The following is a 9,397-nucleotide window of genomic DNA, read 5'->3' on the forward strand; positions in this document are numbered from 1 at the left end:
TGTGATCCTGAACAACAGAGGTCTGTGACTGTTTCCTGTATGAATTTACCAACTATTTCAACCTACAGCATTTTCTATTCCAATGCCTAAAATCATCAAATCGCAAGTATCCAAATAATTCAATTTTCTGTTTCCTGGACACTGCTACTTAACAAACTCAGAACTATTATAATTCAAGCATACTTTTGGTTATTAGACATGTGCGCGGTCTAAAAATCTGTTTCGTTTCGTTTCGATTCGTTTTTTTTTTTTTCGGCTCGGTTCGGTCAAATCAATTCGGTAATGCCTTCTTATTCGTTTCGGTACCGTTCGTAGTTTCGTTAATTCGTTCTTTCGGATGCATTCGTAACCGCAATTCGAATTTCGGACCGATACGTAATTTCGGTCAGATACGTAATTTCGGACCGATACGTAATTTCGTTCCGAATTTAAATTCAGTCCGAATATTAATTTCTGACGTTTTGTAATTTCGTATACGATACGGTTCGATTATTTCTGATACATTCGATTTGTTTTTCTAATCGATTTGATATTATTTAATCATATCAAATATTATTCCTAAATGAAATGTATATTGTATTCCACTTTTAAATGACTGTAATATATTAACAATAATAAATGTATTTGTAATATGTCATTTATTTTATTTTAAAGTTTTTAAACACTATCTTTATAATTAATTATTTATACTGTGTGTGCAGTGTGCAGCCAATCATGCAGCCTAATTATGCTTGCATCACTCCTGCAGTCTGCACACTATAGCCACACCCATGTAACATATCTTATTCTTAAATTTTTTTGTGAGTTGAAGACTGAAGACAGAGAGCAGGTTGTTGGAGAGAATGTCTGAAATTGCTATTGTTCATGGAGGTGATAGGGGGGACATTAGAGATAGCGACAGTGTAGCTAGGGAGAGTAGTACTAGAGGTAGGGATAGGGACCGTGGAGAAGGTAATAGGGATAGTGATAGAGGTAAGGAAATAAGGAATCTAGGCGTCGGATTCATCATAGGGATAGGATTAGGCAGTTTAAGGACCTAGTTGGTAGTACTAGTACTACTAGGCTAGGTAGGGACAAGGAGAGGCATGGTGAGCACACCAGTGCCAAAAAACATATTAGTAAGCGGAGGAGGCCACTTACAACAAGTTCCTCTGAGTCTGATGCTATTGAAGAGCGTGCTGCCACATCACCAAGGCACAGAGGGCCAATTTTTACAGCCAATGAAAATTGGTGCCTAGTGTCAGCTGTGCTCAAAGTCAGGCACATTTTATTTTCATCAAGTGTTTCCTCGTCGGCCAAGCAAGCGGCATGGGACACTGTTTGCGATGCTGTCTTCGCAGTTGGGGGAGTGGAGCGTACAGCCGCCTGTGTCAAGCACCGGTAAGTTTTCAAAAACAATTTTCTTTTATAGTAAAAATAAACTAACTCTAGTTAGCCTGTGTGTACATACTACACAGGCCAAAATGTGTAAACTAAAGAAATACATTCAATTTAATATTATTTTTCATTGTCATGGCATCTTTATTTGAAAAAGCAGGAATGTAAGTCAAGCTTAAAGCCAGGGATAGTAAACTCTGAAAATATATTTCATGATTCTGCTAGAGCATTTATTTGTTAATCAACTTTCTAATGACTCCTATTTTATTATTAATTAGTCTTTTTTCTCTTATCTTTATTTGAAATTGTAGCTTGATAATTTAAGGACAGGACATAGCCGTCCCATTTTTTGTTTTAGTACCCCCTGGCGAGCTTTTGAGATTGGTGGCAACTGGCAACATTTATTAAACCAATTCTGCACCTAAAAAATGCTCATTCCTGCTTTCAAATAAAGATTCCATGTGAATGAAGAATTAATGACTTACTCTTAAATTATATAATTGTTTAAATTTTCATCTCTATCTTGAAATAAAATTTTTGTGTTTACTATTTTATTAATTATCCATTTAAGGCCTTTTTTATAATATATACAGAATTAAAGATGGAAACTTTGACCAAAAAATACCAAATATATTCTTTTTTTGGATTATATATATTTTACTTCTCATGATTTATAAATAAAGGCAAGGGATAAACTTTAATCCACTTTATGGGGCACAAAGGCAGATTCAAACTTAAAGGGACACTTAACCAAAATTATTTATTTCTCGATTCCGATAGAGCATCAATATTTATTTTTATCAAGTTTCTAATTTACTCCTATTATCAAATGTTCTGTGTTCTCTTGGGGGTCAATGTATTAATGTGCGAGGGGAAATGATACGATGTAGCGTATCATGTCCGCCGCACATCGATAAATGACAGCTGCTTCATAACTTTTCCTGCGAGCCTCAGGGGCATGAAGCCCCGTATTGAGCTTGATAAATTAACCCCTTGGCAACTATCTCTTTATTGGAAAAAGAATGAATGTAAGCCTATGAGCCAGCCCATCCTTGGGTCAGTACCTGGGTACTGCTTGATGATTGTTGGCTAAATGTTGCCACCAATCAGCAATCGCTATCCAAGATGCTGAACCAAAAATTGTTCCATTTCTTAAATGGACAGTCTATTTAAAATTAAACTTTCATGATTCAGATAGGGCATGCAATTTTAAACAACTTTCCAATTTACTTCTATTATCTAATTTGCTAAATTCTTTAGATATCCTTTGTTGAATAAATAGCAATGCACATGTGTGAGCCAATCACACAAGGCCTTTAGGTGCAGCAACCAATCAGCAGCTACTGAACATATCTAGATCTGCTTTTCAGCAAGTGATATCAAGAGAATGAAGCAAATTAGATAATAGAAGTAAATTAGAAAGTTGTTTAAAATGACATTCTCTTTCTAAATTAAGAAATAAAAAAATTGGCTTTCATGTCCCTTTAAGCTTTACAATTATTTACATTCGTTCTTTTTCAAATCAAGCTCCAAGGAGACTGACTAAATATTAATAAAAAAAAATAATGGTATTACATTTTATTAAAATTCTATGCTCTACCCGAATCTTGAAATTAAAAATTTGTCTTCAGTGTGCCTTTAAATATTCATTTATAAAAAAAATTATACTTATCAATTTATTATCAAATTCACTTTGAGCAGCACCGTCCTCATGCTTTTCTCGTGCAGTTTTCTATACTCTCCACTGCACATTCAGCGTTGGTTGTATTATTTTTTAAGTCCAGGTATGTTTTTCTCATGCTGCAGTCTCACTCTCTTGTTATGTGCATGACTGCATCAGACAAACATACCTGTCCTTATAATATAAATATCTTATTGTTAGAGGACCGCTCATGCTGCAGTCTCACTCTCTAGTATGTGCATGACAGCATCAGCTAAACATACCTGTCCTTATAATATAAATATCTTATTGTTAAAGGACCGCTCATGCTGTTTAATAAATAACATAATTAAGAAGTAGCTATAGCTAATAAAAATACAATGCAATTCTAACACTTCATTAAAATCTATACAATTATTTTTATACCAATTATATTTGTTTATGGTCACCTGTATATGTGACAGATATCATCCAATCACAGACTATGGGGCATATGTTGTATCAAGCTCCGAATGGAGCTTGATGCCCCGTGTTTCTGGCGAGCCTGCAGGCTCACCAGAAACAGCAGTTATGAGCAGCGGTCACAAAGACCGCTGCTCCATAACCTGTCCGCCTGCTCTGAGCAGGCGGACAAAACTCGCAACAACACAACCCGATCGAGTTGATTAACACCCCCCTACTGGCGTCCTATAGTCCGCGAGTATGCAGGGGGCGGCGTTGCACCAGTGGCTCTTGTGAGCTGCTGGTGCAATGCTGAATAGGTCGAGCGTATTGCTCGCCGTATTCAGCGAGGTCTGTCGGACCTGATCCGCTATGTTGGATCAGGTCCGCCAGACCTTGATAAATATGCCCTATATGTATACCCTGTGAGCTTCTGCACATGCTCAGGAAGTTATTACATAAAAAGACTGTAAATAAAATGTATATAAATGAATTAAATTATTAAATGTATATATTTAAAACGACATGAATCAATGTTTCTTGAACTTTCTTCCACGATTCATATAGATAATAAAATTTTAATTAAATAACTTTCAAAATAACGTATATTATTTGATTATCTTCCTTCTCTTATCATTTGTTGAAATGTTTTTTCTAGGCAAGCTTTGGAGCAGCAGAGAAGCTATTTTCTCGCTGTTGATTGGTGGCTGCACAGTGCATATACATATATTTCAATTTTGATTGGCTCAACCAGGTGATTTGTTAGAAATTATTCGTGCATTGCTGCTCCTTCAATAAATGATACCAAGAGAATGTAATTAATTAGAAAATCAAAGTAAATGCTAAATGTTTGGAAAATGATATCCTCTATCTGAATCAGGCAAAATATTTTGTTTTCTTTTCATGTCCCCTTAACTTTCCAATTATCTGATTCTGATCTAGCTGATTCAGAATCAGAAAACTTTATTTTCACTTTATAGTCCATTTCAATGTATAACAGATAAGCAAAGACTACTGTACTAACTTTACCAAAAAAAACCCAATTTATTTGTTACATAACTAAATTTTACATTCATATAAAACAACAATAACCTGTAAATTTATATATATATATTTCTATTAATCTATCCATCTCTATAATATAACTTTTTACAACAAAAAAAATCCGTGGTAAAGGTCAGGCACTGTCATTCCTTTCCAATAGCTCCGCTGGTATTCTTTGGATGTATCTGATGCAAAATGTAATAAATCCTTATTTTCAAATAAAGTCAGTATAGTTTATCAATAACCAAAAATATGTTTTTATTTTATTTATAGGTATTATGATTACAGGGCCATTGTAAAAAAGAAAATGTCATTGATGCACTCCACAAAGAGAGTGCGTTTTAACAGTTGAGAGATGGAGATGCGGGACAAGCTTCTTGAAGAGGCTGTTGTCACTGGAGAAGGAAGTGTCACTGGAGAAGGAAGCTCAAGTAGGAGAGACAAATCTGTCAGGGAAAAGAGAGCTGGTGAGTAAAATTATATATACGATTACTTTGATTACTTTGCATGGGTGTGGAAATAAAAAACAAAAAAAAAATGGAATAAAGTGGAATACAAGACAATCGATTTATCCTTTAGCTATTACAATTTCCCTTTTTTTTTTTTTTTTTTAAACAAATAAAGAAAGACCCATATCTGTAAGGCCAAAAAATCATGTATGACAGGAGTTGCATTCTAGGCAGCATATATAGTTACATAAACATATTTCAAAACTCAATTTCCATCATCCACATACATTGCTTGTGTATGTGAATTGTGAATGTGAAAGATGGAATATGAATGCATCTGGCATAGTTGTATATGAGAGAATCAAAATCACACTTTTTATAAGTCTGGTGAGGTAGCTTGATTGTCAAAATGCCATGACTACAAAAGCCTGTTCAAAGATACAAATGTTCAAATCCCAGCAGGGCCAACTCAGCCCTTAATCCTTTTGATGTCGCTCAAATGAGTACCATTACATTTCTTAATAATAAGTAACAACTATAACTATCCAACAGCCGATTTTTTTAAATTTTGAGAGCGAGCGCTGAAAATGACCTTCAAGACTTTGAGTACCACTGTGAGAAAGGCGCTATATAAATAATAATTATATATATATATATCATCCTTCTCCCTCACCATGGCCCTTCTTTTGTGTTCCCCTCACTCCCCTATGCCCCTTCATTTGTTGTTCCTCTATATCCTTTTTCCTCATGTCATCTTTCTTCTCTTTCCCTCCCAAGGCCCTTTTTTTTTCTTTCCCTACCTCACCAATACCTGAATTTTATACGCTGTGGCCTTTGCATCCTTTTTTCTGTAATGTGACTTCAAAAATTTAAAATATAAAAAATCGACCATGACCTTAAATGCCTATTAGGGTCTGTTGACAATATTTTCTATATATATTTCACTACCTGGCCTGTATAGGTTTATATTTACATTATGATTCACTCATCACTAACAACTTTTGTCCACTAATACACGTGTTAGACTTACCTGTCTCTTATCCTTGATGTTTTCCAGATCAACGAAAATACTCTGCAGGCCGATCATCAGCCCCAAGCACGTCTCAGCCAAGTTCTGGTAAGTACCTAAATAAGGAATACAAAGTAGGTTTTAGAATAAAAAAAATGGATTGAAGATTAGATTTCTACTCCCAGAGTATTACATTCAAATAGTAGTACCCTGTCCCAGTTCCCTAGCCCATCACTAATAACTATTGTTCACTAATACACATGTTAGACTTACCTGTCTCTTATCCTTGATGTTTTCCAGATCACCGAAAAAAATCTGCAGGGCGATCATAAGCCCCAAGCACTGATCAGCCTAGTTCTGGTAAGTATCTAAATAAGTAATACAAAGTAGGTTGTAGAATAAAAAAAATGGATTGAAGATTAGATTTCTACTCCCAGAGTATTACATTCAAATAGTAGTACCCTGTCCCAGTTCCCTAGCCCATCACTAATATCTATTGTTCACTAATACACGTGTTACACTTACCTGTCTCTTATCCTTGATGTTTTCCAGATCACCGAAAAAAATCTGCAGGGCGATCATCAGCCCCAAGCACTGATCAGCCTAGTTCTGGTAAGTATCTAAATAAGTAATACAAAGTAGGTTGTAGAATAAAAAAAATGGATTGAAGATTAGATTTCTACTCCCAGAGTATTACATTCAAATAGTAGTACCCTGTCCCAGTTCCCTAGCCCATCACTAATAACTATTGTTCACTAATACACGTGTTACACTTACCTGTCTCTTATCCTTGATGTTTTCCAGATCACCGAAAAAAATCTGCAGGGCGATCATCAGCCCCAAGCACTGATCAGCCTAGTTCTGGTAAGTATCTAAATAAGGAATACAAAGTAGGTTGTAGAATAAAAAAAATGGATTGAAGATTAGATTTCTACTCCCAGAGTATTACATTCAAATAGTAGTACCCTGTCCCAGTTCCCTGGCCCATCACTAATAACTATTGTTCACTAATACACGTGTTACACTTACCTGTCTCTTATCCTTGATGTTTTCCAGATCACCGAAAAAAATCTGCAGGGCGATCATCAGCCCCAAGCACTGATCAGCCTAGTTCTGGTAAGTATCTAAATAAGGAATACAAAGTAGGTTGTAGAATAAAAAAAAATGGATTGAAGATTAGATTTCTACTCCCAGAGTATTACATTCAAATAGTAGTACCCTGTCCCAGTTCCCTAGCCCATCACTAATAACTATTGTTCACTAATACACATGTTACACTTACCTGTCTCTTATCCTTGATGTTTTCCAGATCACCGAAAAAAATCTGCAGGGCGATCAGCCCCAAGCACGCCTCAGCCTAGTTCTGGTAAGTACCTAAATAAGAAATACAAACATAGGTTTTAGAAAAAAATAGATGTATTGAAGATTCGATTTTTCGCACAGAGTATTACATTCAAAATGTATCCTGTCCCAGTTCACTAGCCCTGTTACCTTTTTATTGGAAAGTTACTTTCCATGATCAAGTGTTGTGCTTCAAGATATAATGAACCAAACATTTTTCTTTCATGATTTCATACTAGAATCTGCTAGAACAGCAAATGAACCTACTTAATTACAGTATCTGATAATTAATTTTTCTTTGTTTTCTAATATTATCTTTGTTTTAGAAAGCAATAATGTAAGCCTGGTCCCCGTTTTTTTTTTTTTTTTCTTTCCAACCCATGCATAGTGGCATAGTGCTTGCTTACATTCTTTATTTATAAAATAACAATAATAAGAAGACAACAAAACAAATGTTATGATAGGACTATACATTTATAATGCTGCTTTATATTTTCTGCTCTTTCAAAATATTGAAAGTCAAATATTTGTTTAATTATCCATTGTATCGCGATTTTAATATAATGACTTTCATCAGCCTGATAAGGATTCTGCCGGCCATCCACTTGTTGCGACTATCAGCTGACCATTCTCTGCTAAATGTATGGCACACTATTCACCTTTTCATTAAAAAAAATTTTTTTTAATGCTTTACAATTTAAAAAAAAAAAATTAAAATTCCAAATAAATATTGATGTCTTCACACAAACTTATTATCTATAATTTAGTATACCTTGGCTTGTGCTGATTTTATTCTAGATTTAACAGCGTTAGTAACTCGGATTCGGATCCCACCAGTAGCAGCCTTCGGAAGTGGAGAGATGCCCACTACTCCTCCACGTAAGTTATAACAAACTGAAAATGTAAACAAACAAGACAGGCAAAAATTATCTTGACATTTTATGTAATTAAGCCTTTACTATATCAAAAATAATCAGCTACAAATGATTTATAACGCAATTTTTATACAAATAAATTTATTAAAGGGATACTAAATAAAAAAAAATTCTTTCATGATTCAGATAGAGCATGAGATTTTAAGCACCTTTCTAATTTACTCCTACTATCAATTTGTCTTTGTTCTCATGCTATCTTGATTTGAAAAAGCAGTACTGTAAGCTTTAGAGCCGGACCATTTATTGTTCAGCACCTGGGTAGCACTTTCTGATTTGTGGCTAAATGTAGCAAACCAATCAGCAAGCTCTACCAAGGTGCTGAACTAAAAATGGTCCGGGTCCTAACCTTTTATTAATGCTTTTTCTAATCAAGATAACATGAGAACAAAGAAAAATTGATAATAATAGGAGTAAATTAGAAAGTGGCTTAAAATGGCATGTTCTATCATAATCATGAAAGAAAAGATGTGGGGTTAGTATCCCTTTAATTGAATATAACTTTTATTTAGATTTGACAGAGAGATAAAATCGGTCCATCCTGGATATTAAAATATATTTGAGCGAATAATGTATAATAAAAGTTTGTGGATAGTCTGTTGCTGTATTTTTCTTAGATATTATGGAAGAAATATTTTAGCGAGAGTCTTTCTATGTCTGTACAACATGTCTACAAATACATTGGTTTTCATACAACAAAATAATATTTGATTACTGTTTCATCGATTTCAGAACTACGCGGCATTTCTGCAGGTGGAAGCCATAGCAGTCAACTGCATTCACCTGTTCTTTGTGTAGAGGGAAGTCCTGTTGAAAATATTCAAGCAACATGCTTTTCACCATCGTCATCTGTCATCGTTGACCAAACATCAACAGAAGACCATGCCCCCATTGTGGATGAGCAGACAGCCCAGACAACATCGGTATAGCCGTACGGAAGAATTACTTCTGGAAAATTTACTGGCAACAAAAAAATTAACAAAAGCGGTCAACAATATGAGAAAAGATGTCCATAGACACATAGACAGGGCATTAGCCCGTGTCAACAGAGATCAGAGGCAAGCAATTGATCAAATGCACGAATCCATATTGGATGCAATTTATCTGAATCTACACAATGTTTCCTGACCTGAAACATAGATAG

The 9,397-nt window shown here is 34.9% G+C and overlaps 2 long non-coding RNA genes across 2 annotated transcripts; one reads left to right on the forward strand and one right to left on the reverse strand.

Annotated features, from left to right (window-relative positions):
* Nucleotides 1–7,042: 7,042 nt before the first annotated feature.
* LOC128655380 (uncharacterized) lies at nt 7,043–8,196 on the forward strand. The gene is made up of 3 exons (XR_008401771.1): nt 7,043–7,096; nt 7,290–7,346; nt 8,120–8,196. It is a non-coding gene; the product is annotated as an uncharacterized LOC128655380 (long non-coding RNA).
* On the reverse strand, nt 7,273–9,155 carry LOC128655381 (uncharacterized). The gene is made up of 3 exons (XR_008401772.1): nt 9,037–9,155; nt 8,094–8,215; nt 7,273–7,354 (listed from the first exon to the last, which is right to left on the reverse strand). It is a non-coding gene; the product is annotated as an uncharacterized LOC128655381 (long non-coding RNA).
* Between the last annotated feature and the right edge of the window lie 242 nt (nt 9,156–9,397).

This window comes from Bombina bombina, chromosome 4, assembly GCF_027579735.1.
Source record: "Bombina bombina isolate aBomBom1 chromosome 4, aBomBom1.pri, whole genome shotgun sequence".
NCBI classification, from domain to species: Eukaryota; Metazoa; Chordata; class Amphibia; order Anura; family Bombinatoridae; genus Bombina; species Bombina bombina.